Genomic DNA, 23,066 nt, shown 5'->3' with positions numbered 1-23,066 from the left:
AAAGCAGAGAAAACAAAGACCAATTCCAATCAGTTATGGAAAGGCATCACAATTCAAAGTTTCACAGAGTTATATAAAGTGACAGCCTTATATTATTTCCATGCAATGAGCCGCCCATTGGCATTATCACAAGGATGCTGCAATGTACCAACCCAGCAATCAACCCATTGCTATATAGTACTATACACTTATGATGGTCTCATTTACAGCATATAGTGCTGAGGGTGAATATTGAACTCTGCATATTTCATGATATTGTCTAGGCTACTTCAACCAAAGGATGAGTAAACAATTAAAAATAATGACTGCTAGTTTGAGACTATGTAGCAAAAAATGGGTTCAATGGAGGGTGCAGACCAGGCCAAATGTAGGAAGGACAGGCAATAGGCCTCATCCCTTATGGAATACTTCAGAACTTTGCAGATTAGGCTATGGAGAGCTTGTGCAGTCCCTCTACAGTTAGCAAAATTCAGCTGTGACATTTGACGCAGCATGTGAAGTGGCCTCCTGACATGCTATTAGGTGATGGTCCGAGTGAGGGCAAACCCGGCGATTCAACTGAAAGCAAAATGGTTGGATATGGCTGTAGTAAGAGAATAATACCACTGCCCAGTCTGAAGCCTTTTATTCCTCCCTACATGACTACTTAACAGTAAGATAGGAGGACAAGACATCTACATTTTATTTGAGGTGGTGTTTGTGGTTTGCGTAAGCAAGCTTTAAAAATCAGGTGAGATCAGGAAAGCAGAAGCACCATTTTTCATACCCAACTATCTAGGTTATAAGCTACTCTTGGACACCCCTGTTCTAAATAGAATGTCAGTTTCCAAAGATACCCATGTGGTTCAACCACCGTTGAAAACAAATTTTCATTCAAGATTTAATCAGGCTTCTTAGAGAAGTAATTCTTAATATTGAAAATTGACTTGGCAGGCACTAAATGCCTACACAGTCACTACAAAGAAAGTACCACAGCATTCATTCCTTACCTTAAGAGCATTTCAGTTCCCACTGTAGTTCACCTTCATGTTCTCTCGAAAGGAAATAACCACTCCGGCCTAATAAGGAAAGAGGTAGAAAGAAACAAGCATCCTGCCTGCACTAACTGGCCATCACTTACACAGAAGAGCAAGCCACAAAAGCAGTAAACAAATCATAACTGCAAAATGACATTGTTAGTTGACTGATAGTAAAGTTGATGCCGACCTGAAAAGCAAAAGCCCTACTCTGCAGATCATACACAAAAGCACTAAATACGTCAATTCTGCTGCATGGTATCTCAACAGATGTGATGTAGACAAGTTGATGGAAACCTGAAAAGCAAAAGCCCTACACTGCAAATCATACACAGTCCCTGAATACGTCAATTCTGCCGTACGGCATCACTTGACAGATGTGATGTAGACAAGTTGGAGACCTGAAAAGCAAAAGCCCTACACTGCAAATCATACACAAGCCCTAAATACATCAATTCTGCAGTATGGCTTCACTTGACAGATGTGATGTAGACAAGTTGATGGAAACCTGAAAAGCAAAAGCCCTACACTGCAAATCATACACAGTCCCTGAATAAGTCAATTCCGCTGTATGGCATCACTTGACAGATGTGATGTAGACAAGTTGGAGACCTGAAAAGCAAAAGCCCTACTCTGCAAATCATACACAAGCCCCTAAATATGTAAATTCTGCCGTATGGCAACACTTGACAGATGTGATGTAGACAAGTTGATGGAAACCTGAAAAGCAAAAGCCCTACACTGCAAATCATACACAGTCCCTGAATAAGTCAATTCCGCTGTATGGCATCACTTGACAGATGTGATGTAGACAAGTTGGAGAACTGAAAAGCAAAAGCCCTACACTGCAAATCATACACAAGCCCTAAATACATCAATTCGGCCGTATGGCAACACTTGACAGGTGATGTAGACCAGTTTATGGAAACCTGAAAAGCAAAAGCCCTACACTGCAAATCTGAAAAAACAAAACACAAAGCAAGCTCTTCTGTGTAATCATTTATCATGTGGCCTTGAGCAGTATACATGCTGCATACTCTACATCTTACTATAAGATCTTTACTTTGAAAAGATGTACCTCATTACATTGGAAAGGCCAAGGCCCTACCTTTGATGTCTTCACACAAGCTGCCTCGCTTCCAAGAGGCCCTGTGCAGCTCCCCAACCTGAGGATATAAATCTTACTTTAGGTACATGCAAACAGGAGCCAGATTGTGGGGCTTTGTGGGGGGCACAGCATGGGGAGGGGGGTTAATTAAAACATTTTAAAGAAAATTACCTGCATTGCAGCCACTCATCTGCAGCAGCTGCAGGTAGAAGCTCCCAGCAGCCAATCCCTAGATTGCTGATAGCCACGTTTGGTTTGGCTGGGAGCACCCAAGCCGGGGGACCCCCAGGCATACTGGGAGCCTGTGCCTGCTCTCTAGCCTGGAGACAGTGTCAGGCTGGAGAGCACAGTGCACATGTGTTTGGCTGGCCCAAGAGCCACAAAATATACATGGGCATGTGGGGTGTGGGTAAGCGGGGGAGTTCGTGCTCAACACTCCACCTTCGTTCGTGTCATAGCCCATGGCCCTGCCCCTTTACTACAAAACAATCAGTTAATTGTTTTGCAGTAAAGCTTACAAAGCTATTGCTGCTAGCAGGGGGTAGGAGAGTGAAGGGGAGAGAGGCAAAGCTGCCATAGGGTAGGAGCCACAGCTGCATGCATACAAGTCAAAATGAAATGAATTCAAATTGCACCCCTATACCTTGTAGAGACATGCACCTGCAGGTTTGCTGAGAGCCTGAGATGACCAAAGGATATTAATCCAAGGCCTTGTTTTAGAGATTGGTCTAGAACAGTTCCACTGCCACACATTCCCTTTTCTCCAGTTAAACCTATGATTAACAGCAACTGTGAGCTGAACTTACTGAGCTATACTTTGATTTCATTGGACACCCTTTTCTACGTTACACATCTAGTAAATCTACCATCCCTCAAGTACACATTTTAAACTATTGCATGGCTGAGACCATGTGAACTCCAGATGATTTTTTTATTTTTAAAGCATGGAGGCCTAAATACATGCCTCACTAGGAAGGGTGGCTGACATTACAATCTACAACATACCAGAGCAAGACCAACCCCCCAGGACTGGATAATAAAGTACCATGCTTTAATCAAATACAAGTTGTATTTACCTGGGAGCGCTGGACAAAGCTGCAACAAGACCAGCAGAGCTTGTACAACTTCAATACTGGCAGCAATACTGTGTACAACAGTCTTTCCTGAAGCAATATGTTTAGGAAAGTCTGTAATGGGAGATTTAACTGCCACCATGAATTGAATGTGCTGCCATTTCTTGGATGCATCTAAACCCATATTGCAATTCCATGTGCAGACTTTGTTTGCCCTTAATGGAAAACTTAGATCCTAAATTGCACAGCCCATTCCATGTTATCTTAAGTTGAGATTAGGTGCAGTGCTCTGCTAGCATGGCATGGTAATGCAAGGAAAATTTGAAAATATTTACCCAGAAATTCTTGGGTCACAAACCCCAGCAAATGTTATTTGGCAGATGCTAGCTATTTACTTCTTCATTTGCTAGTCTTATAAAGTTTAATGCAAAGACTCCATGTTCTCAGTACTCCAACAGGTATTCATAGCTTGCTGTTCTGCATCCTCATAGCAGGCCCACCCAATTACTACTTTCAAACCTTAATAGTTGAGGAATTTATATGGTTCCAGGACTGGAGTTTAAATATTAAATAAGCCTCCTGGAATATTTAGGAGTGGAGGTGGGAGGGGGTGGGTGCACCTTGAGCTATTAGGTGCCCACAGAAGTCACGTCTCGCTGCATTTCCCTATGGCTGTGTTTGAGCAGGCCACCAACCCAAGTGCCCACAACAGTATGAAAATTCTCTTAATTCCACCTTTGAGACTCAGGGAAAGGACAACTAAACTGATCGTTATTGCATGGATTCAAATAAAAGTCCCCTCAATACCTAGCCAAGCTCTGACAGTGCAACATTTAATTTTGAGGAGCAAAAGGGACACCCATGGGTGAACTACAATCCCTCCCTCCTTGTAGGCCAAGTCCGGTGAACTATGGTAATATAGTGTACTATTTTTGAATGGCTACCATGACCACAATTGAAACAATGACAGTCATGAAAACTGAACTAGACTATGCTGGTACACAGGTAGGCCAACGGCCATTCCTTATTTCAAGTACTTGGAGACGCACACAATTGTCAGCAGCAGCTCCTGAGGGTAACCTCTAGTGACACCCAGCCACCTGTAGATTTTGGGAGGATGCCAATGCTGTATTGGCTCAAAGTGCCTTACCAGAAATCTTGATGTAAAGAAGTCTGCTGGAAAAATGTATGGACATGCACACTGCCAGCATCTGGACAAAGGCTACTCCACATCAGCACTGAAAATCTCAACTGAATGTCAATATGCAACCCCCACCACAGGGCTGGTGCATGGACTGCTGGTTTCTATGGGCTTATGATAGATCTGCCTGTGTGGTTCTCTTTAAACTGCTAAAGTAGTCTAGATAGAAAAACCTTGGCGCACCAAGCAGCTAATCTCCCTCCCCTTAAAATACACTGCACATCAGTACAGAAGATGTCACATGCTCATGTCCACCCACCAACATATCCTTTGTTCTGTGTTATGTTCCGTAGTGTACATTTCTGGTACCTACAAGCATCCATTCCATGCTGAGGGAACAGTCCCATGATATGCCCAACTGTGCAGAGGCCCAGAACACAACCTGCAGGCTGGTATCTCTGGCCCAAGACTTCTGAATTTCTAAAGTCTCAGCATAGGCCAGCCACTAAAATAGATGTAGCATGTTAATTATGGAGGTCCTCTATGGAATGCACATTACAGCTGAGGCTGGCTTGTGAATCTACCCATGTCTGTTGCTTTAATGGGGGTATAATGAGAGCAAGTCATTTGCAAAAGAAAGTAATCTATTAATGTTAGACATGATGGCCTTAGTCTTCCCCCCAATCCGTTGGCCCATTTGCCTCACATTATTGCTGTATCTTAGTTGACTGGGCACTTTAAAGTGCCTCTGCTTCTCCTCTAAAACATGGTAATATGGGTGTATACACAATTGGCTTATTTTATGTACTTTTAAGTCTCTAATAAAGTGGCAGGCTATATACCCAGGCCCTGTAAAGTAAATGATAGTGGGCCTACAGCACAGATTATGCCTCCCACACCAGAAGCCTTTCAAACCCATCTCAGGCTGACCATTGCAGGGCCTGTGTGCAGTTTCACTGCAACTTCGACTTGGCATTTAAAACCTCAATAAGCCTTAAACTCCCTTTTATTACATACAGGTCACCATAGGGCAGGGTGCCATGTATGTGAAAGGCAGGGAATGTTCTTTAAGTTATACCTGTTCTGGTAGTGAAATCTCTAAAGTCGTTTTTCACTACTGTGATGCCTACTCACCTCCTAGGCCAGCACTTGAAATTCCTCAATGTACTTTTAAGCTAAAATTACTGATCAGAAAGGTGTGGCTACATCGTGTTTCATATCATCGGAATGGTAACAATAAATCCTCTTTACTGGTCAAGTCTGATTTAGCATTACTATTTTAGAAAAAAAGCTTTTAGAAACTGGGAATTGCCGTTACTGCTCAGTGTGCCTTGCAGCCCTTCTCAAATACATGTATTGGCGAGGTGACAGCTATAGTGTGTGCATTCCCTCTAGACAGGAACACAGGAAGTGTTGTTTTGACAGATGACTTCTGCATTCTGATGGGACTTTCTGGGCAGGAAGACTAAAAGGGAGCTGATACTTAAATAGGGAAGTGCTGATTACTCCCAACTAATTGTCTGGAGCTAGGGCTGGGATGTAAGGGGGGCTTGGGCACTTCATGAAGCTGCTCCGAAGTTTCCCCCACTTCTGAGGCACATTTAGGTGTAAGTACTGGGGCTCTGACCCTACCAAATTAGTACAGCACTGGACCTGGGAAGAGCTCTGCTGGTGTCTAGACTGCTGTGCTGCAAGGGATTGCCACTGTCTAGACTGGCTGTCCTAAGGAAGTGCTTCTCTGCTTTGCAGAGCAGCCCTAATGATCTCTGCCCTGCCAAGGACAACAACTGTACCCATCTCACTTGAACTCAGTGACTCCAAGGGCTCGCCCCCTGTTCTTCTGGAGTCTCCGGGAGATCAAAGACCAGATGCAACTTAGTGCTACTGGACTGCCATTTGTGAGTCCTACCCTTGCCAGAGGTGCCCCATCCAGCCCTGTGCCTCAGAAGTGGCTTATGCAGCTTTTTTCTGCTAAAAACCAACTCATCACCACTGCGCAAGTCAGAACCCAACTTATCACCCCTACAACACAGCAGCTGTTACGATTCAGCCTGTGTGGCCCAATGACAAAGCTCTCCAAGGCTTAATGCACTGTATTCATCTCCGAACTTGACCAGACCCTACTGCATGGAAAATATCACTGCATTGCCTTTACATTTTCTCCTCAATGCCTGCTTCATCCAAGGTACTTTTTCAGCAGACCCTGCATGGGTTCTGTAGCCAGTCTACCTTCCATCGCAGTTGGTCTTTACTCTGGATTTGCACTGGTCATTTGTGACCTCAAGTAACCTTTGGACCACTATTGATATCCAAGCACTATTTTGATTTATTCATTAGAAATGAATCACTACTTTGGATTACATTTCGGTCTTGTTTTCCTCATAACAATTCTCTATTTTTTAAACCTGTGGTGGCCTGGTGTTGTCATTGAGTTGCATAAAACATTTTCACATTGCCACAGGTCAATTTCAATTGTGTATTTAATTTACCCAGACTAGGATTGTGGTCCTTACTTGGACAGGGTGCATGCCCCCAACAACAAGACCAATTTTCTAACTATCATCAACCCAGAGGTAAATCCTGTAAAGAGAAATCAACTTGACAGTCATGGGGCAAGTAGTGCCTTAATTTGTTTTTCCTTTTAAAAACAAATAACAGTGGTTGGAAATTACCATCTTGTGATATTCCCAAATTGTCTTCAACCCTTTCTGCTGACCAGAGGACTTCAATACTGGTCAGCACGAGTAAAGTATGCAAAGTGATTGCCCTAGTAAAATTGGCATATACTTTGTTGAAACATGTCATTTTTAAGTGCCTACAATATGGCACGACTTGCAGCCTTCTTCTAGTAGCATTTAGTTTAAAGGCCCTGGGTGCAAAACTCCTGCCACTCACTATCGTTGCACTGTAAAACCAGTCTTCGAGTCTACCAATGCAGTCCGAATGGCAGTTTTAAACTGCAATTTTGACCTGGCAAAATAAGCCTCGTGTCAGACCCAATATTTTATTTTAATGCTTAGGTTACCCCCTAAGGTAGGCCCTACAGCCCCAAAGGGCAGGGTGCATGGAAATTAGGGCTTGTATAGGTTTTACATGGCCCACCAGTGAAATCCATCCAAAGCAGTTTTCCACTGTGGCTAGGCTGGCTCTCCCATAGGGAAACACTGGGTTACATTAAAACAACTTGAATGTGAGTAAGGTATTCTCGGAAAACTTACCCTGTTGATGAGGGAGGGGCTGGAAGTTCCCCACCCACATGTTACATCGATAATGCAGGAACCAGGTAGATTTTATATATTTTATTCAGTGTACAAAAACATCTAGCTTGTACCGCTTCCAACTTACAATGCCCGCCCGTTCCACCACCACATTCCTTTTTCCCTTCCGCACGTATTTACATTCTAATTCTGTATTCTTTAAAGAGTCTGCAATAGAAAGAAAATACAAGAATACAACACCACAGGCTTGCACTGGACAAATCAGGCATCCCCAGTATCCCTCCTCGGAACACTCGAAGACCTGCCCTGTGGTCTGAAGAACCTGACAGAATGTCCCTTCTTGCCTTGAAGACAGGACCCCAGAAATTATTGCAAGGGTCAGTTGGTTGACCTGAGCTACAGGAACAAAGCTTCCAGAGGCCCTTTCCTGCAACTGTCCAGCAGGAACTAGACCTGCCTTGAACTCTGCTGCTGGCCTCCAGGAGCCCTAATCCCCAGGTGTAACCCCCAGGTCCTGGACCCTTGGTTGGGGTTAGTACTCCTGCTCCCAATCAGCAAGTGGGACTTCAAAACTTTGCTAAGTTTCTTCCTGGACTACTGTTGGAGAAAAGTACCACAGTAAGCTGCGCCGGTCTACATTGAATCACTGGTTGACTTCTGCTTGCGGGTTCACCCCACTGAAGGAGATCCGACTTCCAGAAAAATTTCCTAGTCAAAATGCAGAGAGCAGCAACTGACCAGGTGCCTAGCAGCAACCAGTCAGAGGCCATCCTGGGCACACTTCACATGATTGGTGCTCCCACCTTCATTTACTGGCACTGCTCTACAGCAACTGGTCATAAGGCACTGCTTTGGATATAAGTATGCCACCCCCTGCATACCCCCAACTGTTTGACGGCCACTTTTCCACCATACAAGTTAAAGTCGGAAGGCAAACTTTCCAGTGGGATGAACCTAGTCCATGTACCAAACCAGCACTCCATTGCAGTTGGAGTTAGCTTTTGACTAACCCAACCTAGCACGACCACATCACTACAGTTCTATATTTTTGGGACTATTTTTAAATTCAAGTTGTAAAGAATTCCTCTGGTACTGCTTATTGTTTATTTAAATTTATTTTGCAATTTGATTTGGGTGGTTTTCTTGTGTTTTCCATCTATTACTATCAGACGCAGTGTTAAGTATTCTAAGTTAGACCTGACTGCTTTGTGCCAGGCTACGAGGACTAGACAAGTTAATTTAGTGACTATTGGTTCACCGTGACAAGGATTGTAATTTAAGGTGGGTTCACACTCCAACTGATACTTCAATTTTTTTTTTTTTACATCCTGCACAGGATTCTCAAGCGACTGAACAATGGAACCCATGGCATTTCTATCACCTGAAAGAAACAGTTGCTTATTTGACTGTCATTTTTATGTAAAAATTAGAGACCTCGATCACTGCAATAAACACTTGAAGGGGTGGAGGAAAACAATTTTTCTCCTCTTGGATGCCAGTGGATTATGAAGATGAAGCCAGATTTCCACGGGGGAGGGGGAGGGGGCGTACTCAAATTACATTTTCCGAAGGATTGATAAAGTAAATTTAGTAGAACGAGTAAAGCAAACTCAGTTTAGATAAAAACTCCACTTTTAAACCGTTTGAGATAATGTGTAAATTCAATACTTTTAGATTCACAACAAGGTACTTACAATTGTGATTAAAGTGATCCAGCCACTGGCGATCCTGGAGCTGTCCAACCAAGACATCCAATAAATCCCAGAGAAGTAAGCCATAAAAAAATCCCGAAAACAAATACAAAAACGCTCCAATGGAACAAGCCAGCATGAAAAACGTGAAACAAAGAAAAGCAAAAAGCAGGAGTCCACCTTAAAAGGCAGTGAGCAGGGAACTGGCTGGAGAAAAACCTCCATAATGTCCGCATTTCCCGCCAAAAACCAAGTCCACGGAAACCAGTCAATCCAAAGTCCAAAGCACCTGCTCCCAAAATCCAAACAGCCACTCCATTTCAAAGCCTGCATTGAAAAACAAGATGAGACAAATTGATCAAGCTAAACTCAATAGACGCATCATAAATGCTTTAAAAAATTCGGACCCCAACAAAACGTTTCAAACATTTTATCTTAATAGACCTAACTGGTGACCCATTTGAGGGGAGTAACCGGTTGTCAGTACAGCAACATGTATCGCCTTGCTTTCTGGGATGCCTTTGTTTTGCCTTGGGGTGTTTGTGGCATTTAAACCTTTGCTCGGATTGCGCTATGCATGGTGAGAACATTTAATAAAACAATTTCTTTATAGCATGCTGTAAATGATAGATTTCGGTTACTCGAATTAGGACAATTAGTGAGTTCAAAAAGAATCTACTTAAGGAGGGCCAGAGTACCTAGATACAGATTTCATTTGCAAGTGTTGGTGTTGCAAGCACAATAGTTTACATCTGCAAAGGAAAGAGGGTAGCTCAGCTCACTATCTGCAAATGCTAATCAGCAGTAGGCTGCGTGGTCGGGAAAGCTTTAAACAGTTGTACCATTGAAACTACTGTGAATGGCAGCTTCTAGCATCAGACCTATCCACCTCTGAACATTTTACATTCACTGTGTTAGTATATTAATTATGTACAGTGTGAGCACTGGGGCTAGATTTAGGTTGACTAGAACAATAAGATGCAACATCTGGTAGATATTAAGTTTTCAATATTAAAGAATTTGCTAGACTGCTTGTAAATTAGCTTTCTGGAGAAGATGACGGACTGTAAAGCACTGCTAAGGGATTTTAATGTGATGCTGTAAATTAGATATTCTGGTTTGTTACAACCTATAGATTAAACATCCCTGCATTTACAAGAGAAGATAAGTACATGTGCTTCTAATTTGTAAAGTATTAGCATTGAATGGTCTCAATTATCTGGACAGCAATAAAATCGATTCATCCATTTCATTAAGTTTTTGGTCATTGATTTCGTGCCTCACTGATGCAGTGACCACTTCATTCAATTCATTTGATTCAGTGGGGTGCAGAAATGAGGAGTAACTGAATGGCTACTCCGACTGCTCAGTTGCCAATAGTTATACAGAACGGATTCACTTTGTGACCAGTCTTTGGCTGCCTGGTCAATGCCTCCACTCTGAAAGGGCAACCTCTAGCACTAGAAGTTCAGCCTTTGGCACAATCCCACCAAGCATCCTCGCTTCCTATCTGCTTCCAGAACTGGCCTGAATGTCCCCAGTTCAATGCATAATGACTACCCTGGAATTTGAAGTACTCTGAATACCATACAAGACTTTGAAAGTAACTGCTCCATTTGTGTCATGGTATGTGCTATAACAGTTACCAGGTTTATGCCAGCTTTGACCTTCCCAGTTAGCATGTTAAGAAAGGCTTTAACATCAGGCTGAAGTTAGGTTGCCTCCAAGCAGCTCAAAGGGCACTGCACCATTCATTATTGGACCTCTACAGCTGCTCTTTGTACACTTAGAGTAGACAGTTTACACAGGTACTTGCTCTACATGGTCACAAAAAGTGAGTGCTTTCAACTTGGACTGCTTAATGGTTTAATACAAGTGTGAGTAGCTGCAATGACAAGACAGTTGGCAGCTTGCAAGAGGCTTTCAGCTTCGATTTAAGTCACAAGAACCTCTTTCCAACCAGCAAACACTACCTGCTATGTCTCACCCGACTACACATGTACAAATTGTTAAAGCTGGTGTTTCGCATTTCTGACTGGGGCACCATATCAAGTGCTTATTTTAATAATGGGAAGCTACAAAGAATGACTTCATCTTTCACTTTATAGGAAATGCTGCTTTAAGGCCAAAGCTACTGCAAGTGGTTAGTGTAGCTATTGGTTCACCTGCAATTTGACACAGAATAAGGTGCCCTTTAACAGTGAAGGGGGTTAACCTGATTGCAATCACATGGACAGTGAAATCTGCATCTTGTGACCTTATACCTATGCATTAGCCTCCACTATTCCTAAATACCTACACACTGGGGGGGCATATTTATCAAGGTTGTGTGTTGCCCTTGCAACACACAAGGATGAAGCAAAACCTATGTGAGACATCAAGCCACACAAGGCCACACTGTGCCTCTGCATGACTTGATAAATCTGGTGTAACAAGGGCAGAGCAAATAGCTGCCTTGTGCTACTCTGCCTCAGGAAAGTGTTACATGGGTAGAGTGTTGATGTTCCCATGCAGCCATTCATGGATTTTGGTTCATTCCCAGATTTACCATTAGTGGTAGACCTGGGACTGTCAAAATGCTACATCTCCCCAAGTGAGGCTTAAGACATTTCACCTTTTTTCCCCTCTTCCTAGAATGAGGAAAATGACTCAGGACTGTTTGTACATAAAGGTATCCTCCTTCCGGCACAAAAACAATACTACCTACAATGCATGCACCTTTGCAACAGGACACAAGGGTGCCTGTGTTAGTGTTAGGCAGCCAAAGTGCACCAGCGCTAGGAAAGGACAGGAATGTACTGTATGTTAAGTACAGGTGGCTTGCTGCATGAAAGATTATGTCTTAGCTGTAGTTTAAGGCTACCTACTAGGAGCAGGGCAAACATTTGTGCACAGAAACAACGTGAAGTTATGGAAGAGAGTACTTCCTGGTTCACAATTAGATGCAGTGAAACATTCTCAATGAGATGTGAAGAAAGCAGGAGTAAACATACTTCGAAGCATAGCTCTAGCAACACCCCCTTGAGTCTTCAGCTCTAGCGGACCAGCCTTCATAAAGTGACAGCATTACTGCTTCAATTGTGTGATGCAACTGGTCAGTGACTAGTTCTCAAGTGTAGGAGAGCCTCCAACTGCATTCCAGAACGTTAACTGTACAACAAGATCAGAGGTGAAAAAGGCAGACAGGATAAGTACAGCACTGCTGCTACAGTTTAGAAACCAGTCTGAAGCTTGCCAGTAAAGGTCTAGCCAATTGCTGGCAACAAGCACTGAGCGACCAATCAAGCACCTACCCTGCACTTAAGTGACTTCTATAAGAAGATAGATGTTATCACTAAATCTGAATTCTTACTTATCCCCTTGTTCCATCATTAACTGCTCGTTCCTATAAAGAGCATGGACGCTCAGCTAGCCAGAAACAGTGCATGTAACTGTTGGTTAGTCTGCCAAACTAGTCTAGATCGAGGAACACAGAAGAGCCATACCACATCCATCAGGCTGGAGGTGCCAAAAAACAGCACTGGAAATTGGAAGAGAGGTAGCTGTGAATCACTAACATCTGATGTCTTACTTCTATGTTGGGCTCTGCAGGCTGCCACCTAGCAGTGCTGAAACCCAGCTAGCCTGTTGAACAAGTTCACTGCTGCCCTTATATGTTACCACCTTTCACCAGGCTGATTTCTGAAAAGAGGCAGAGAAACTAGTGAACAGTCCAAGTCTAAATGTCATAAATTGAAACAGTTTGGAGCAAGATGTCAAACTAAATTTCCACAAGCAATATACAAGAAACATCCATCCAATGTACATATACTATATGAAACCAAATGAACTAGAAATTGAGTTAAGCAAAAAAATTAAATCAAGTCAGTCAACAAAATCTGACATCAAATTAACCAATTGGAGACCAGGTGTAAATTATGTCACTTTACATTTAAATCTGCAATGCAATTTAGTGTACTCACAATTGTGATAAGCCATCCAGCTATTGAAGATCCAGGAAACACCCAATCAGATCATCAATGAACATCCAGAGTAGTAAAAATCCCGAAAAATCGAAATGAAGGAAACGTGTCAAGAACAGAAAAATAAGAAATCCACATTATCCACATTCCTCCAGCATAGAGAAAAGGTCCAAGGAACCCACAGCTAAACCAGTGTATTGGTCCTCAAAATCAGCTACTCCATGTGAAAACCTGCATTGAAACCAGAAAAATTGATCAGCCAAATCTAAAAGCAGGACCTATCAGAAATTAAGCTTTAGCAGTCTGCAAACTAAAGAGGATTATACCGTTTTACCTTTTGATTAATGGACAACTTTTGACCAATTTCTGGGGTGAATTAAGATTGCCAAAATTACCAGCAGCATGTATTCTCTTTGAGCCGAGGCCTTTGTTGTCATAGCCTTGTCTTTGTAGCATTTAACATTTGCTCTGATGCAATGCAGGGTGCACAATAATCAAGGACCGCATTTTTTAGTTTGCAGAATGATGTAAATGGAATAAATTTGCTTCGAGTGACTGGATTTATGATAGCATCTGGATGGGTTAAATTAATAAACCTAGCTATTACTTGGGACAGTTTAAAAAAACGGCTTTTTTTTTAAAGTAAAGCGTGATGTGCAGTATATTTTTGCAGTGGAGAAAACCTTAATTTCAGGCTACTTAAAAGAAACATTAGGTGATTGTTAGACTTCGTATGAAAGCAAGTCATGCAATAGGTATTTTGCCAAGTCGCCCTTAAACAAAGGACCACAGTAATAAGCTTGCGGTATAGTATCAAGAAATAGGATTAATTTTTGCAAATGTTCGGTATGTACAAGGTGAGCACTGGTGCATTATATAGATTTAGGTTGATCATTCATATTAGTCAGCAGTAGGGTTTAACATTTGTCACATTTAAACGTATGCGCTTTTACGTGTTTGGTTTGCAACCCATTGCATTAAACATCCCATCAATAAGTTAAAAGTAAGCACTCTCTTTGTAAAATGAACGTAATCATGCCGTAAATCAATGTTAGCATCCGGCCGTTTTCAATTTGAACTACACGTTTATCAATAAGCTAATAGTTTGGTCTCACTTCAATTTCAGACCGTGTTAATAGTTTAATTTCTAGGGCCACCAGTAGGGTGTTACTAGTCACTGCAGGGCTTCTGTGGGCACGTGGGCTTTGATGAACACTAAGCAGCAGCTGAAAATCTTCAAGAATACCTCCAATGAAGGAGTCTCTAGACATTATCTGCAATGATGAAGGATGAGCTCAGAGTTACTGAACCCTGCCTGACCAGAGCTCCGTTTCCAATTAGAATATACATCACTATCCATGTTTAGAATATTTTGGAGTTGGTCATGTTCTAGGGTATTCCAGCGAAGTCCTACTTCTAGCAAAAGCATCCTCCATCACTTTGTATTAAAAAAGCCTGTGTCTGCCCATCGGACAGATCTACAACTGAAGTTCAGGGGGAGATTTAGATTAATTCATGGTATGATCTCACATGAACACTAACACATGTGCACTTTTAAAATACAGTATAGTTAAGCTACTAGATACCAGAAAATTCAGCAAGTATGTCAGTTAAGCATGCCTTCAGAAGCTATTGAAAATACGCAAGTATTGTTTTGACAAAGAAAAACAATGTGGAAAAAAAAAGACAAAAAAAAAACTTAGTAAGGCCAAGTGAAGCTTCCCCATGCATGTAAACAATAACCCCAGATCATCCTGGGGCACGATAACCCACATTACACCAACAGCTGACCCAAAAGGGTCTACTTCCCTCCAATGGTTTGACAGGCATTGGAAATATGTAGAGTGCGTTCAGGTGACCAAACCTTGTATCACCTATATACGCACTGATCAATTTTTTGAGCTGCAGATCCGTCTGCAGGTCCATAAACTAAACACGAAGATATACTTTTTGGGGCATTCACTTGTTGCTTAAAGATAAATCACTAAATAAGGTCACTGGTCTGCTTGGGGCCTGAACAAGCCAGAGACTACATTAGATCGACCTGAACCTGCAGAAACTGCTGCATGTAGTGTGCTGGTGAGCAGATGCGACGTTGAGCTCTGTCCCTTCTGATCCTAGGTGAGGCTCAGTTGCCCCTGGGTGGTTTCCTATCCTCAAAGAAAGGTCCATGAGCGTATATTTGCCAGTTGTTGCCCCATTCAAGCAGTCTATTAAGTTGTTGGCTCCACTGATGTGCATCTAATCCACGGTCAGATGCTGCTAGCAGTACAGAGGAATTGATTGAGCGGTGCAATGACGGGCATATTACAAAACTAATTGTGCATGATATCCGTTGCGCTGGAAAGGTCTTTATTTCACTACCAACAGGGATAAACATTTAGGCCAGTGGCCTGCCAGTATCATAATGGCACAGGAGAATCAAAGCTATTAAGCAAGGTCACATTTAAGTATTTCAACTGTTCTTCCCAAAGTATGATTTTATAAGTAGTTCCAAGCAGCTCCTAGGGAATACTGAGGTTGAATAATGCTAAGTGACCACAACCTCAGGAGCATCCAGTCTTATTTGAGAGAGAATAAGTACAGAGTAGTGCTACCCCCAACTCCTAAATGCGTCATGTTAGAAACGCTGTAAACCCAGCATATACATTACTCCTTTACCATTTAAAAGAAACCGTAAAGACTGCATTCCCCACCAGCATTAACTGAGAAAAACTGAACACGAGAAACCAGATCGACCTGCAAAGATTGGCGTAAATGAAAACATACAAGTTGTAAACATTGGGAGTGAAAATTAAAGAACCTATTTAAGGAGGTTAAGCTAGCCCTCTACGATTTGAAGAAGCCTAGCAAAGAACTCAAACACTACTTTGTAATGGAGCACCCCAGCCTCTTCAAAATATGTGCTCAAGACTAGATGCCCAGCCAGTACCTGCATACCTAACCCAAATAGTGTACAGCTAGTGATTTTTCGCAAAAGGCAGCTGAACACTGCTCGTTATTTCTTCACCACACAAAAATCTGGACACCCCCTAGATTTAAAGAGATCACCTTTGGTAAAGAAGAAACTACAGTGCTCTACAAAGGAGAGATACAGTCACCCGGACACTGCTCTTACATTACTAGCTAGCAGCACTAGTAGAGACCAGCAGAAAGATCAAAGATGCAAGGAGGCATAAGGGAATGGGGGTTGGAAGACAAGTGATAAAAGCAATTATCTAAAAGCAAAGCTTTGGCAGCTCAATCCTCAACCCAATAACTAGTGTTGAATTGCTCAAGGACCTCAGGCGTTGGTGAGCACTGCTTTAACTTTAAAGTCATGTGGCCTGATTTTAAGTATAATGGCTTGCACACTTTCCATCAGGGGAGCAAAAAGCATTACCTCTATTACCCTGATGGACTCAACGTTCACATTTAGAGAAAACTGACAGATAGGCAGACCAAGCATTTGGTGGACAGGGTACTCAGTTGCAACTGAGTACAGTGTCTGCCAACTCTAGATCAGGACCCATGTGTTTGAGTGGGTCCTGAAGTGCTACAAAAGTTTGAGCCATGCAGGTCTGAGCATACAGCATGTGTTTCATGGTTATTGCTTTAGATGAGTTGCTATTGTAAAACTTTTTTTTTTTACAACTTTTTTTTTATCTTGTCCACATTTTGGACATTACAGGTCGAGCAGAATCTGTTTTTCAACTGATCATCTTTTTCTTTTTTCTTCAGAAAAGTAGCCAAGTATTTTAGTCCCACCCACAGCTGTATTCCCCAGTTGAGACAATCAAACAGTTCTGTTTTGGAGCACAGTACTAGACTGCAAAATGTCTGCAACAGTACGTAAAGAATTTTCCAAGAGACTACTATATCTAGGATAGGACAGCAAGACTGAAATAATGTAAACTATTTGGAGAGTGATCTGCTCCAAAGCGTAGTTTACTCACACCTGAAACTGGATGGAGATCTGATCATGTTCCGTTACAGATAGAGTAGTTATAGGTAATTATGGCGCATATCCCATGCAATAGTTCAACCAAGGAAACCGATCCAAGCAACAATTATGCTTGTTGAGAGTTTGTATTTAAACCTATTCACACAACTGATTTCAGGACATTTCTTGTACCATATTTGATATGGAAACAATGATGCACTGAGCTGCCACTGGAAATGTGGCTGTTGGGAAAGATATCTTCTGCTTGTCTCTAGAAAGGATGTTTCCCCTGCCTCATGCCTAGCTCCAGTCAAATCACTTAGAAGTTACTTTGTTTCCAAGATCCCTACTGCGGTGAACAATCATTCATGTCCACCAAGGGTCTTTGCTTACATGGATTGAGACCCTAGTGTGTGCCATGCATAGTGCACCCCTATATCAGTGTCCACTGCCCTCTCTACCCAGCATGTGGTAGACCAATAGTGGTGTCAGTAATCTATAGTTATGGATCTCTGTGCCCTAAGAGGGGTGTGCTACAAGCCACCCTCCTGATCATGTCTGCAGTCTCCCTTGCCCATGGTCCATTTGCCTTTGCCTACCTGGAATGTAGGTGAGAGCCAGTGAGTTCCCTGGGTGAGGATGGTGAGATGAATGATTGTGTTTAATGTGAGCAGAGCTGTTCTGCTAAACATGCCACCCCCCCACCATCACACACTCCTTATTCCCTGGAGAAACCTGGTGGGCTGGAAGTAGACACTTATCCATGTTTAGCTGCAATAACTCTGCTAGGAGGCAGCCCCTCCCACACCCTTTGTGGGGCAATGGTCTGGAGTTAATTCAAAGTCCTCTTGGGAATAACCCTGGCTGGTACCAAGGGCCTGTGAGCAGACTAAGTCATCCTTTGCATGCCTTAGACATGCAGTGAACACACCACACGTGTGCGTCGCAATTGGAGGGGCATCCAGGAATCGCATGTAGCAGACCCTCTGATTGGATCAGCCTGTCAGGTGATTAAAGTCTTGCCTTACCAGTCTACTGTTCTGACAAGGTAGCCAACATGGGGTCTGTCTAAGGAAATAGGCCAAGGCCCATGATGTTAAAGCAAGGGAATAAACTTGCTCACTGCATCTGCAAAACCCTTGATTAAGGTTTAACTTTAGAGTTCTCTTTGAAAGGTGGATTATGGTGCAAAGGAGCTTGGTGAGGAGCATGGTAATCTGTTGGCAGCCTCAATACAGAGAACGAGCTGTTGTATGAGTTGTGGAGCATCCTCTCGGAACAATGAAATTGGTGACAGCTGCTCAAAATAAAGACACTTCAGCACAACAAGATTGCAGGAGATGTGGTGCCCAGACAACTCCCCTGTGCTATGGGAGCCTGTGTGGTACTTCTAGTTACAATCTGTAGCTGGTGAAGTGTCCTGTGGTACTGGCGCCCCCAACTTTCTTGCGACATCTGGTGGTATTAAGGTGTACTTACACTCTGGCCAGCCGCTACCCTCGCACAGCTAGTCAGAGCCTACGAGATTAGTGGGACTCCAGTAAACAGTGCCAAGACATCCAGTACCTGTGATCAGATCCCTGGCACCACCAGAGGGGTGTCCTTGCTAAGGATGGGAGGGCACTTCTGTTGCTTTATGTGGTGGTTTAGTGTGCTGGTAAGGGAACATTTGACTCCAATAAGCTGCAACTACATCAGTTCAATACAGGGATTGAATCATGGCTCTAGCAAATGTGAACAACCCTGTGCAACTTGGTAACATAGAATGCTAATTGTCTACATGTTGACTTTATATTGTGCTTAGTGTCTAGATGCTATAATGCAGTTTGGGGGTCAGAAGTCTTGCCCAGAGGTTTAGAGACATCCAGTTTTCACTGTTCATTTTATGTGCATTCTATTTCTTTTGTATGCATTAAAGTACTTTTCTTTTTAAAAAGTAAAGCACTGACTGGACAGTGATCTCACTACTGTAAGTAGTGCTGGAAAGGAGTGATTGGTTATCCAGTTTTTGTCCACTAATACGGCGGCTCCTGACACTAGAGGGGTAACACTCCAGTTGATGCGACTGGAGCATGGTAAACTGAGCACCCTGGTACCAGGAAGCAGGGCCCAACATTGGCAAGATCAGGTTACTAAGATTATGGAATATTTGTAATTGTTGGACATGAACTACAGGTATACTTTTAGTGACTTGATTGGTCAAAATATACGAAGTAAATATTGGGTAGGATTAAGATAATCTGGGTTCCTTACAGACATCCAACATCCAGTGAACCATTCAGATGTTAATATAAGCATGGGAAGTATTGTTGAGAGTTCAATCCCAGCTGGAATTGAGAATCCCAAAATGTGCTAATGTATAACAATATTTACAGGTGGAACATTATCCACCTGGTGAACAGATATACAGATTGGTTGTAGACTGGGAAAGTCTTTAAGTAGTGCTTTAGTGAGAAATAGCTATGGGTAACTGCATGGAGAACAATTAGCCTTTCATCACAAAGGACTATGGTGCTTGTGTAGCATAAGGACAGGAGATCATTGATAAATGTGAGCATCTGCCATTTAGTGTAGGATGTAATGCCCATCAAGAGCAGCAGGTAAATAGTTTGTGGCTGTAATCATGTGAAAGATGGTGTAATCAGGCTTAATGAGCTGATTGTAGGTGGTGTCCATCGCACTCCTATTTGGGGCAGGCACTTTTTCCAGACTGACCCATGGCAAAGGAGAACATGGCAGATAAGAGGAAGAGAAAAAAACCTGTGTCAAAGTACAGAAGAACCTGCGAGTTAGCCGGGAGGGTCAGACGGTAGATTAGTGGTTTAGGGTAAGATCAAGCCTATGCAGCCTAAGTTTTAGGCAACTAAAGTTCAATAATGTCAGCTGTGGACTTCTGGGGAAAGCTTTGGGCTCTGGCCCTTATTCGTTCACAAATTAGGCACAGTTATCAGTTTTCCTCTTGTGACACCATCCCTACACCACACCCTGGTGAACAGCTTGAGAAATAAGCATGTATTAAAGGATGGGGTGCGGGTAGTGCTTGGCTAATATATCGATGTGCAATATTCTTGCAAATTTTACCAGGGCTCAGGGGGATGCATGCTAGTGACCTGAACCACTGACCCTGTGCCTAGATAGGTTAACACTGGGCTCACGTTCACCAGCACTAAGGGCAAGTAAGTCTCCGGAGACTACCAAGGATCTCGCAAAGGGTGTAGCGGGAAGAAAGGCCTAGGGATGTTACTGCCTTATTCGTGCTAGAGTTGAGAAGCCTGCCACACTCACTAGCGACAGAAGGGAATGTATGGTGCTCGACATCAAAGTGATTTAAAAGTAGCCAGAGACGAGGGCACTGAAGGTAAAGTGCCTTGCCGCCAGTGGAAGTGACAAGTAAACAGTGGGACCCTCCGTGGCATGAGAACCACTGACATGCACTTGGCACACCACAATGTGGCAACAGCTTGTGATCCGTCCAGCACTTGCCACGGTTGGATGCAGGATGGGTGCAGTGGTCATCCTCAAGTCGTACATACGAGGATTGTGGTTTGAACGGTTCAATGATGGGACACTGGTTATAACCCCTTTCCTAGAGTACGAAGTTAAATTTTCCTACGTAGACTGAACATTGAGTGACACCCAAGAACTCCAATGAAAACTGAAATATTTTTAGAGGAAGCAGTGCTTACGTTTCAAATATAGGAGTGCTGTCCTTACGAGCACAGTAACTGCTATTCAGAAGCAGTGAACCCATGCTGAAAAGCGCAGGTACTCTAAAAATAGAGTACCTGCCCATTTAAAGCATGGAGGATGTTAGTAAGAGACGTATAAACTTATCATTAAACATGAACAACTCAAACCTGTACAGACACGAAGTGATCTGGGTGCAATCAACACAGAAGAAGAAACGCGTGGAGTTAATAACCAGCAAGTGCCCTGGGCCCCAGAAGGTGAGGAAAATACCACACAAATGCCTAGGAACCACTGCTTTTAATGCCGGATCTAAACGAGAAGTTCCTGAAGTAGAGTGCAAAGGAAATCATTTTTTAACAATCGACTCCGTAAAGCTTTAGTTAATAGCTTAGATTTTTTTCGTGTCTTGGGCAGCAGTAACCATATTCCTGCTTATTTTAACTCAGACAGTAACAAGACTGATAAGAAAAATTGCAGGCTAATGAATGAAGGCTGCAGCTGACAAAAAAAAAACAGACCTGCGGAAGACAAGTATTATAATTTTTTTTCGTTTTAGGTTTCATGTACCCCGAAAGAAAGAGAAGTGATACAATAGGATTTCCAGAATTTAAAAAACCAACATCTAGGACACGTTACAAACAGGACGACTGAATTTTACTTCAACCGACCGTACAGAATAACAGCGCTCATCCACATAGAATTACAGCAGAGAAAGACAAAGAATTTTAGACGCCAGTATAGTGCCCGTTCATTAAACTGCTTTTTGATAAAGCCTGCTAACTAACTAGTTTGGAAATCAAACAAAATCACCCCCCGGCGACCTCCAAATACCAAGAGAAGCTACATTTCCCGAAATCTGCCAAAACAACTGATGAAACCCGGGACTGTCCCGACAAATCCTGGACGCCCGGTCACCGTAGCATCCCATTATTTTCAAATCTCAATGCTCATTTCCGAGCCCTACGCGTCTAACCGGTTCACTTGAAACTGGGGAAACTAAAATCCTTAGTGCACATCAAACCGAAACCCTACGCCATGGTGATTTGGTCCACCCTCATCCCCTTACTTTCCTAGAAGAATCCTCTCTAAGCATGGCTTGACAAACTGCTGTGCTGGCGCCTTGCATCCAAACACACTCGTCAAACTGACTGATGGCTTTCAGAGCGCCTTCAAATCAGAGCTCGTGTTATAAACACCCTCAAAACTGCAGCCCACTGGCCAACGATGCAAGACCTCCGACCATACTTGGGCCCACCCCGAACTAATTCCATTGATAGGATATGCCACTTAAAGTTATTTGGTCTGTTCTTGCTCGGACATTTCCAAACAACCCACATGGAGCATTTAGAGGCTACACAAACACATGGGTTTCACAACCAAAAATAGCAACAACTTCTCTCTCCCACCAACCCAGAACATATCGCCCTAAAATACCTTCAAAACAGCACGGGACTCAAAGCTTTGTTATAAAAGAGATGAAAAACGGTTCAGTGCCCTGTCAGCATCTGCGAAAGAAAGATTGCGTGAGTATCGCCGGAGCTTTTATACCGGATTAGTACCAACTCCCTGCACCTGGTACCCCCTGGGTGTACCGCAGCCCGTGACTGGGCCGCGGCTGCATAATTTCCTGCACCTGTGCATAGTCCTGCGCGCCTCGTCAGCGAATATTAACAGCACCTGTGCTCCTCCCGTACCAACCTCACCGATTATTCCCAGCACCTGCGCTTCTACCGTGGCAACGTCACAACTATTACCAGCCCCCGCGCTTTCCTGCCTAAAGCACTGAGCATTACTAACACCATAGCGTCCTCTACCCCGCTAGCTGGGAGAGGGCCGGTGTAAAGTTTAGCTCGAGGTCAAAGCCATCTGTACGATGTTTTGCTTTCCATGGTGTTGGCAAGTTTTTAAGCACCAACTGTATTTGAAAAATTGTGGGAAACGATGCACAAATACGTTTTTGGGCGTAGAATGACACATTTTGGTAAAGCGAGGTAGCCAGGGGCAGAAGATTTCGCGAATTGTTCAATGTCTAAGTACCACTTTTGGTATTTTCTTTGCTTTCTGTGACTTGTAAATTCTAATATAGAGAAACTACACTGCATAACCCACGATGGCCGCTTAACGCCAACCCGACAAGCAAGATTTCTTGAGCTTAATCGCATTGTTTCTGAGTTAAGACGGTATTTATAACCAGTGGCTGCAACCAGAGTTCGCGGTGTTTTCCACGCCAGAAGGCAGTATGTGT

At 43.1% G+C, this 23,066-nt stretch overlaps 1 long non-coding RNA gene across 2 annotated transcripts; it reads right to left on the bottom strand.

The window, feature by feature from the left end:
- Positions 1-989: 989 nt before the first annotated feature.
- On the bottom strand, positions 990-22,294 carry LOC138301957 (uncharacterized). Of its 2 annotated transcripts, none has more exons than XR_011205185.1 (3): positions 22,256-22,294; positions 2,095-2,182; positions 990-1,058 (listed from the first exon to the last, which is right to left on the bottom strand). It is a non-coding gene; the product is annotated as an uncharacterized lncRNA (long non-coding RNA). The 2 variants fall into 2 exon arrangements; XR_011205186.1 differs by having other exon boundaries at positions 995-1,058; positions 2,125-2,182.
- Between the last annotated feature and the right edge of the window lie 772 nt (positions 22,295-23,066).

The sequence above is a fragment of the Pleurodeles waltl genome, chromosome 6 (assembly GCF_031143425.1).
Source record: "Pleurodeles waltl isolate 20211129_DDA chromosome 6, aPleWal1.hap1.20221129, whole genome shotgun sequence".
Taxonomy (NCBI): Eukaryota; Metazoa; Chordata; class Amphibia; order Caudata; family Salamandridae; genus Pleurodeles; species Pleurodeles waltl.
Note: the sequence above shows the minus strand (reverse complement) of the source record. Positions and strands in the feature narration are given on the sequence as shown.